This window comes from Doryrhamphus excisus, chromosome 9 (assembly GCF_030265055.1).
Source record: "Doryrhamphus excisus isolate RoL2022-K1 chromosome 9, RoL_Dexc_1.0, whole genome shotgun sequence".
NCBI classification, from domain to species: domain Eukaryota; kingdom Metazoa; phylum Chordata; class Actinopteri; order Syngnathiformes; family Syngnathidae; genus Doryrhamphus; species Doryrhamphus excisus.
In genome coordinates this window covers 1,110,511-1,119,449 of record NC_080474.1, presented here as the reverse complement: position 1 = coordinate 1,119,449, position 8,939 = coordinate 1,110,511, and the positions used below count along the sequence as shown (strand labels likewise).

The 8,939-nt window shown below is 41.4% G+C and overlaps 1 protein-coding gene across 3 annotated transcripts in view; it reads left to right on the top strand.

Annotated features, from left to right (window-relative positions):
• The first annotated feature begins 4,474 nt into the window (after nucleotides 1–4,474).
• Nucleotides 4,475–8,939, top strand: part of LOC131135799 (diacylglycerol kinase beta) — a 34,008-nt gene continuing 29,543 nt past the window's right edge. For 2 of the 3 annotated variants that reach the window (XR_009131654.1, XM_058082089.1), the window contains exon 1: nucleotides 4,475–4,633. The gene's annotated coding sequence lies outside the window, so the exon portion shown is untranslated. The remainder of the gene's footprint in view (nucleotides 4,634–8,939) is intronic. The other variant, XM_058082090.1, reaches the window with a different exon arrangement.

Here is an 8,939-nt window from a genome sequence, read left to right as displayed (position 1 = left end):
CACCCCCCCATTACCCTACCACCCCCAGATAGACTAGACAGCTGAGGTCTATAAGGTCAAAGCTCATTTCCGCAGGATTGTTGTTGTTCTGTGGTCCACAAGTGATAAGGATTACTGGTCAGTACTTCGGTACAGGTCTGCGCTAGTTGTTTACGTGACCAAATGCTAGCTCATGCTAGCTAATATAGATCATGCTACACATATATGCAGTACATCATGTACTCTATATGTTGATTACACTGGTGGACATGCAAAATACTTCCAAAACAAAGTAACATTTTGGTACTAAAGGTCCAGATTTAGCCACTTTTATTTTGGAAGCAGATCAAGTCCAAAAATATGTAGAAGAATATTATTATTGTAGAAAATGTCGTACGTTCAGTGAAAAGTAAAAACTAGTATTTGAGAAATAAGTGAGCTGCTGTTGTGCAGACCAAAGCGGCAGGCTAATGGCCAATTAGCCAATTAGTGATTCCCCCTTGGAGGCAAATGGTCTTTCATTTCCGCCACTGCTGCTTTTATTTCAGTCAACATCCTGATGTAATGCTGCATAATGTGCTTAGCGTGCACTCGCCTCACCATTTACACCATCATCACATGACACGTAGAAATAGGAGACATAGAGTAGCATTGCGGCTCCCTGCAAACGATTATTATTATTGACTTTCCTCCACTGGCACCATCGTGGCGTGCAAGAAGACTTGGGGCTGCCAAGTCTTCCTACCCACCCACTTTACTATGCCACCCACTTTACTATGCCACCCACTTTACTATGCCACCCACCTACCTATGCCACCCACCTTATGTATGCCACCCACCTACCTATGTCACCCACCCACCTATGCCACCCACCTACCTATGCCACCCACCTTATGTATGCCACCCACCTACCTATGTCACCCACCCACCTATGCCACCCACCTACCTATGCCACCCACCTTATGTATGCCACCCACCTACCTATGTCACCCACCCACCTATGCCACCCACCTACCTATGCCACCCACCTTATGTATGCCACCCACCTACCCATGTCACCCACCTTATGTATGCCACCCACCTTATGTATGTCACCCACCTACCTATGTCACCCACCTTCCTATGCCGCCCACCTTATATATGTCACCCACCTACCTATGTCACCCACCTACCTATGCCACCCACCTACCTATGACACCCATCTACCCATGCCACCCACCTTATATATGCCACCCACCTATGCCACCCACCTACCTATGTCACCCACCTTATGTCTGCCACCCACCTACCTATGCCGCCCACCTTATATATGTTATATGTCACCCACCTTATGTATATATGCCACCCACCTTATCTATGCCACCCACCTGTGCCAGGTAACTGCCATGGAGCCAACCCTAACCTTTTTTTCCCCAACACTATTTCCCAAAAAGGACAACTTCATTTTATTTGTTAGTCATCATACTAGGATGTAAACAAATCAAGTCTTATGTATTTCTAACATGATAGCATGATAGCATGATAGCATGATAACATGATTCAGTTGGTCTTGTAAAGTTACTGATGATGTGTTTCATTTCTGCTGTTGTCCCAAGAGCCCACTTCCACCACTGAAGGGCCCTGCCAGGTTGGATGGTTGGTGACCACCACCTCCTGTGATGACCCCTCTCACCTGGTTGGTGACCACCACCTCCTGTGATGACCCCTCTCACCTGGTTGGCGACCACCACCTCCTGTGATGACCCCTCTCACCTGGTTGGCGACCACCACCTCCTGTGATGACCCCTCTCACCTGGTTGGTGACCACCACCTGGCTCTGGTGACTCCTTCAGGAACGGTGGGAAAAGACAGCCCATCGAGACATGGAAAGAATGTTGGTAAGAACATTTGCATGCCTTTTAAACGCGAGCACGTTCCGGTGGGAGGCATCGACTGATTTGAATGTCAAATGGTCGTCACCCCAAGGTCGCTGTGACATTGTCAGCCACTGACGTCACGCGTATAGCCTCAAAGCTAAACAGAAGAACTTGGAAGACTCTTTCCGCCTGATGCCCGATATGTAGGGAATAGTGGCTGTGTGTTGTTGCGTACAAAAGCTGTACACGGACTACTCTAAAGTAGCTTTCTGTGGGCTTGTCTTATCCTGATGATGCAAATGTCCCGCCCCTCACTGCAGGGCCGGCATGTTACACGTGTACACAGGTACGTACACGGGTAACACATGTTGGTGTCTCACATTGGACCCCCGCTGAAGGATAACAGCCTTCCTCTGCCAACTCATAACTCCTCCCGACACCTCCCAACACCTCCCAACACCTCCTCGAGGACGGCTGCTCCGTAGTCAGGGAGCCTCTTGTCCGTCACGCTTGTCCTCTAGCTGGCTTAGGTTTAGCCCCGCTTTCACTCACTTTTATGTCTCTCCTACGAATACCTTTTCCCTATAGCGTCTGTTACATCATCGTATGTAAATAATATGCAAATTAGCCGATGACATCATCTAGTGACCTCAATGACAGCCACCTTTTCCTGCTGAGGAGTTGGCAACAGTGATTTGCTCTATCGTGTTTTCATTAGTAGAACCGAGACATGAAGTAACCCATAGTAACCTCTTGTAACCTATAGTAACCCATAGTAACATATAGTAACCCATAGTAACATATAGTAACCCATAGTAACATATAGTAACCCTAACTAACCTACAGTAACCCATTGTAACCCATAGTAACCGATAGTAACCTATAGTAACCTATAGTAACCTATGGTAATCCATTATAACATATAGTAATCCATAGTAACCCATAGTAATCCATAGTATCCTATAGCAATGCATAGTAACCTATAGTAATCCTTAGTAACATTTAGTAACCTATAGTAATCTATAGTAACCTATAGTAATCCATAGTAACTAACTATATAGTAACCTATAGTAACCTATGGTATTCCATTATAACATATAGTAATCCATAGTAACTAACTATATAGTAACCCATAGTAACCTATAGTAACCCATAGTAACCTATGGTATTCCATTATAACATATAGTAATCCATAGTAACTAACTATATAGTAACCCATAGTAACCTATAGTAACCCATAGTAACCTATGGTATTCCATTATAACATATAGTAATCCATAGTGACTAACTATATAGTAATCCATAGTAATCCTAACTAACCTATAGTAACCCATAGTAATCCATAGTAACCCATAGTAACCTATAGTAACCCATAGTAATCATAGTAACCTATAGTAATCCATAGTAACATTTAGTAACCTATAGTAATCTACAGTAACCTATAGTAATCCATAGTAACCTATAGTAACCCATAGTAATCCATAGTAACCCATAGTAACCTATAGTAACCCATAGTAATCATAGTAACCTATAGTAATCCATAGTAACATTTAGTAACCTATAGTAATCTACAGTAACCTATAGTAACCCATAGTAACCCATAGTAATCCATAGTAACATTTAGTAACCTATAGTAATCTACAGTAACCTATAGTAATCCATAGTAACCTATAGTAATCCATAGTAACCTATAGTAATCCATAGTAACCTATAGTAATCTACAGTAACCTATAGTAATCCATAGTAACCTATGGTAATCCATAGTAATCCTAACTAACTATATAGTAACCTATAGTAATCCATAGTAACATTTAGTAACCTATAGTAATCTACAGTAACCTATAGTAATCCATAGTAACCTATGGTAATCCATAGTAATCCTAAGTAACTATATAGTAACCCATAGTAGTTCACAATACTGCATCATTGACCAATCACAAGTTATCCAGCGAACTGAACAACACATGAAGTACACGTCATGTACTCTGACTGTGTGTGTGTTTTATGTTGTGTACGTGTGCGTTGCTGCTTGTGTGTGTGTGTGTGTTATGTTGTGTACGTGTGCGTTGCTAGCAGCCAATGCTAAGGATGGCCGAATAAAGACGTTAGCGTTGAGCGTCCAGACGTTAGCGTTGAGCGTCCACACATCCCAGTCAGTCAGCAATGAGCTGTGCGTGTGAAATGTAAGCGTAAAAAGAAGCGTGGCTGTGATAAACACCTCAGTGCTCTTCGGAAATTGTTCAACAATTTTTCTTTATGACCGCCTCCCACTTCCTGTTGTGTGTGTGTGTGTGTGTGTGCTCACGCGTGGTTCACTTCCTGCGTGGGTGTAAGACAGTTGAAGACGTTCTATGGGCGTTCTAGGACCATCAAGTGAAATTATAAAGAGATGCTAATCACCTCAGACATTTTATATCCATAGGAAAACTGCTGTCAATCATCATAGTAATACTGATTATGAGTATTAGTAGTAGCATGACTATCTTGTAGTATGTCCATCATACGGCATCCCCACCAACAAAGAAGAGCAGAGGAAAGATGACTTACACAGAGAAAGGGAGCGAGAGAGAGAGAGAGGGCGAACGAGGGAGGGAGTAAGCGAGGGGGGGGGCAGGGCTACAGAGCGAGGAAGCAAAAAAAAAAGAAAAAGAATGTTTTTTGCTTTGACAGGACGAGGAGGCGAGGAGGCGAGGAGGAGGTGAGGGATGCTGTCGCTGCCGCGTGAGAGCGCCTCACCAGCCGACGTGGGCTCCGTGACGCTGGGACACCTTGTTCTCCGGGACAGGAACGTAGAGAAGGTAGGAAGCTGGTACTCCACGCACGTCCGTCAGGACGCCTTCGTGCCCACTTTGCCGGCCAGTCTACATTGTGTATGTCTACGCTTGGAGCCGTGAGTCATGCTGCCCGGCTCTGCAAGTACTGAGCAGGACATGAACGCCTCACAAGTTCAGGTCAAGGACACCACGTTGGTGCAAGTCAGGACATCTAAATGCATGAACATCAGCTTTCTAATTGGATCGGGAGGCTTTTTTGTCTCTTTTGCTTTTAGACATTCAAACGCTCCAAAAGCAGGAGATTTTATTCTTATATTGACTATAGGGGTGTTATTTCATGTCTACAGGGCTCTAATAATGTCAAAATGTGCATTTAGAAGGTGGTAAACAGTTTTTTAATGTGTTATTATATCTACTGTATTGGGTAATAGGAGTGTAAAGGTGACTATAGGGGTGTTATGTCATGTCTAGAGGGCTCTAATAATGTCAACAAGTGCATTTAGAAGGTGGTAAACAGTTTTTTAATGTGTTATTATATCAACTGTATTGGGTCATAGGAGGGTAAAGGTGACTGTAGGGGTGTTATTTCATGTCTAGAGGGCTCTAATAATGTCAAAATGTGCATTTAGAAGGTGCTAAACAGTTTTTTAATGTGTTATTATATCTACTGTATTCGGCCATAGGAGGGTGAAGGTGACTGTAGGGGTGTTATTTCATGTCTAGAGAGCTCTAATAATGTTAAAATGTGCACTTAGAAGGTGGTAAACAGTTTTTTGCATGTTATTATATCAACTGTATTGGGCCATAGGAGGATAAAGGTGACTATAGGGTTGTTATTTCATGTCTAGAGTGCTCTAATAATGTCAAAGTGTATTTAGAAGGTGGTAAACAGGTTTTTAATGTGTTATTATATCTACTGTATTGGTTGATAGGAGGGTGAAGGTGACTATAGGGGTGTTATTTCATGTCTACAGGGCTCTAATAATGTCAAAATGTGCATTTAGAAGGTGGTAAACGGGTTTTTAATGTGTTATATTGACTGTATTCGGCCATAGGAGGGTAAAGGTGACTATAGGGTTGTTATTTCATGTCTACTGGGCTCTAATAATGTCAAAATGTGCATTTAGAAGGTGGTAAACAGTTTTTTAATGTGTTATTATATCTACTGTATTGGTCATAGGTGGATAAAGGTGACTGTAGGGGTGTTATTTCAAGTCTAGGATGCTCTAATAATTTCAACAAGTGTATTTAGAAGGTGGTAAACAGTTTTTTAATGTGTTATTATATCTACTGTATTGGGTAATAGGAGTGTAAAGGTGACTATAGGGGTGTTATGTCACGTCTAGAGGGCTCTAATAATGTCAACAAGTGTATTTAGAAGGTGGTAAACAGGTTTTTGCATGTTATTATATCTACTGTATTGGGTAATAGGAGTGTAAAGGTGACTATAGGGGTGTTATGTCACGTCTAGAGGGCTCTAATAATGTCAACAAGTGTATTTAGAAGGTGGTAAACAGTTTTTTAATGTGTTATTATATCTACTGTATTGGTTGATAGGAGGGTGAAGGTGACTATAGGGGTGTTATTTCATGTCTAGAGGGCTCTAATAATGTCAAAATGTGCATTTAGAAGGTGGTAAACAGGTTTTTAATGTGTTATTATATCGACTGTATTCGGCCATAGGAGGGTAAAGGTGACTATAGGGTTGTTATTTCATGTCTAGAGTGCTCTAATAATGTCAAAGTGTATTTAGAAGGTGGTAAACAGGTTTTTAATGTGTTATTATATCTACTGTATTGGTTGATAGGAGGGTGAAGGTGACTATAGGGGTGTTATTTCATGTCTAGAGGGCTCTAATAATGTCAAAATGTGCATTTAGAAGGTGGTAAACGGGTTTTTAATGTGTTATATCGACTGTATTCGGCCATAGGAGGGTAAAGGTGACTATAGGGTTGTTATTTCATGTCTAGAGTGCTCTAATAATGTCAAAGTGTATTTAGAAGGTGGTAAGCAGGTTTTTAATGTGTTATAATATCTTCTGTTTTGGGACATAGGAGGGTGAAGGTGACTGTAGGGGTGTTATTTCATGTCTAGAGAGCTCTAATAATGTTAAAATGTGCACTTAGAAGGTGGTAAACAGTTTTTTGCATGTTATTATATCGACTGTATTCGGCCATAGGAGGGTAAAGGTGACTATAGGGTTGTTATTTCATGTCTAGAGGGCTCTAATAATGTCAAAGTGTATTTAGAAGGTGGTAAACAGGTTTTTAATATGTTATTATATCTTCTGTTTTGGGTCATAGGAGGGTGAAGGTGGCTGTAGGGGTGTTATTTCATGTCTAGAGAGCTCTAATAATGTTAAAATGTGCACTTAGAAGGTGGTAAACAGTTTTGTGCATGTTATTATATCAACTGTATTGGGCCGTAGGAGGATAAAGGTGACTATAGGGTTGTTATTTCATGTATACAAGGCTCTAATGTCAAAATGTGTATTTAGAAGGTGGTAAACAGGTTTTTGCATATTATTATATCTACTGTACTGGGTCATTGGAGGGTGAAGGTGCTTCTGCAACAGCTCCCTCTGCTGGCTGTAGGGGGTCACTGTCGCAGGTTCCCTCTAGTCTGTGCGCAAGCTAGCCCCAAAACAACAAAACACATCAGGGGCGGAGGCTGCGTTGCTCCGCCCTTTAGGGAAACAAAGTCAGGACAGGAAGTCAAACGGTGCTATCCTGATGGTGGTTTTTGTTCTGTGATTGCACCCCATCACCTATTAGGCAAAGATGATGGAGTTGCCATGGCGACTAGGTTTTCATAGATACATTTGGGAGTTGCCAAAGTTAGCCAGCAGCATGCTAACACCCGGTCTAATTCAGTATCATTGTTACGCCAAAGAACTACGTTAGAGGTGTAGTGACAACTTGCTAGTGATGTAGCGCTAACGGTACAAAGAATGAAATCTGAGTCAAAGTAGACTTCTCACTTGAACAGACATACCTTGACATATATGGTTAGCGTCTCGCATACGTATGTTTACCCATGTCACTGATAGTAGTCCACTTGACGTACACCTGGTCCTGGACTGTGTACAAGTAAAGGGAAGTACTGTGTGCACGCCACAACCTTCATCATGCCTTGCATGTCTCCTTGTCTGGAGCAGCGTGATGATGTCTGGTGCAGTTCTCCTTCCTCTCATTCATTGTGTCCATCACGACTCAACGCGCCCTATAAATATCATTTACCCAGAAAAGTGAAAGAAGAACAGCACAGGGCAGCAGGAACGGTTGTCATCTCCTGAGGAGGCCTAGACCAGGACGTGTTGCATCACACAAGTGATAAGGCAGTGCTAAACAGTTTTTTAATGTGTTATTATATCTACTGTATTGGTTGATAGGAGGGTGAAGGTGACTATAGGGGTGTTATTTCATGTCTACAGGGCTCTAATAATGTCAAAATGTGCATTTAGAAGGTGCTAAACAGTTTTTTAATGTGTTATTATATCTACTGTATTCGGCCATAGGAGGGTGAAGGTGACTGTAGGGGTGTTATTTCATGTCTAGAGAGCTCTAATAATGTTAAAATGTGTACTTAGAAGGTGGTAAACAGTTTTTTGCATGTTATTATATCAACTGTATTGGGCCATAGGAGGATAAAGGTGACTATAGGGTTGTTATTTCATGTCTAGAGTGCTCTAATAATGTCAAAGTGTATTTAGAAGGTGGTAAACAGTTTTTTAATGTGTTATTATATCGACTGTATTCGGCCATAGGAGGGTAAAGGTGACTATAGGGTTGTTATTTCATGTCTAGAGGGCTCTAATAATGTCAAAATGTGCATTTAGAAGGTGGTAAACAGGTTTTTAATGTGTTATTATATCGACTGTATTCGGCCATAGGAGGGTTAAGGTGACTATAGGGTTGTTATTTCATGTCTAGAGTGCTCTAATAATGTCAAAGTGTATTTAGAAGGTGGTAAACAGGTTTTTAATGTGTTATTATATCTTCTGTTTTGGGTCATAGGAGGGTGAAGGTGACTGTAGGGATGTTATTTCATGTCTAGAGAGCTCTAATAATGTTAAAATGTGCACTTAGAAGGTGGTAAAGTTTTTTGCATGTTATTATATCAACTGTATTGGGCCATAGGAGGATAAAGGTGACTATAGGGTTGTTATTTCATGTCTAGAGGGCTCTAATAATGTCAAAATGTGCATTTAGAAGGTGGTAAACAGGTTTTTGCATGTTATTATATCAACTGTATTGGGCCATAGGAGGGTAAAGGTGACTATAGGGGTGTTATTTCATGTCTAGAGAGCTCTAATAATGTCAAAATGTAC